Source organism: Grammomys surdaster, unplaced genomic scaffold (assembly GCF_004785775.1).
Source record: "Grammomys surdaster isolate TR1022 unplaced genomic scaffold, NIH_TR_1.0 125621, whole genome shotgun sequence".
Taxonomy (NCBI): Eukaryota; Metazoa; Chordata; class Mammalia; order Rodentia; family Muridae; genus Grammomys; species Grammomys surdaster.
This window is the reverse complement of record NW_021620462.1, coordinates 1,280,163-1,281,000: the sequence shown is the minus strand read 5'-3', so window position 1 is coordinate 1,281,000 and position 838 is coordinate 1,280,163.

Here is an 838-nt window from a genome sequence, read left to right as displayed (position 1 = left end):
CACACACACACACACACACACACACACACACACACACACACACACACCACATTTATTAAGGATTCCAGAATGCAGAAAATCAAACGTAGTTGTAGACGATAAGGTATCGAAGAGACAGTACATAAACGGTGGAGGGTGCTTACTAACACAGCACTATCAGCCAGGGCAGAACTCACTATCAGATTATGTAAATAGATTGTCTGACAGATGGGGCTTTATCAGCGTGTATTATGCTATCTACACATATTATGGCTCCCGTCCACCTGCCTCAGGTAAGGCTTGCCTCTCCGGCTCTGCTGCTCTGGGCTCCTCCATTGTTTCTAGCTCTTACTGTTCTTGTCAAGGACAGGGGCACAAAGAATGGAGGAACCCAGGGGACTCTAGAGGCCCAAGGAACTGTTAGTTGTTTTGTGTTTGCCCAAGATGAGCATGGTTGGGTAGAACAGGGTCTATTGAGCTTTCTGGCAGCCTGGCATCTCCCATCAGTCTGGGCAACCCTCCTTTACTAACCTCTGAATCCCCTCCCACATTCTGAGCATCCTCTCTGAAGTGTGCATATTTTCCAGTCTGACTTCAAAAGCTTTCCCCATATATATGGAGTGACATTAGACAATCACGCTTTAAGACAGTACATAGACAGTGGGGCATGGGGGCACATGCCTTTAATCCTAGCTCTGCAGACAGATCTTCATGAGTTCCAGGCCAGGCCAACCAACCAGCACTATACAGTGAGACCCTGTCTCAAAAAAAAAAAAAAAAAAAAAAAGAGAGAGAGAGAGAGAGAGGAAGACATTTTATAGGCATACCTCTTACTTGACTGTCTGCCTCTTACTTTTAA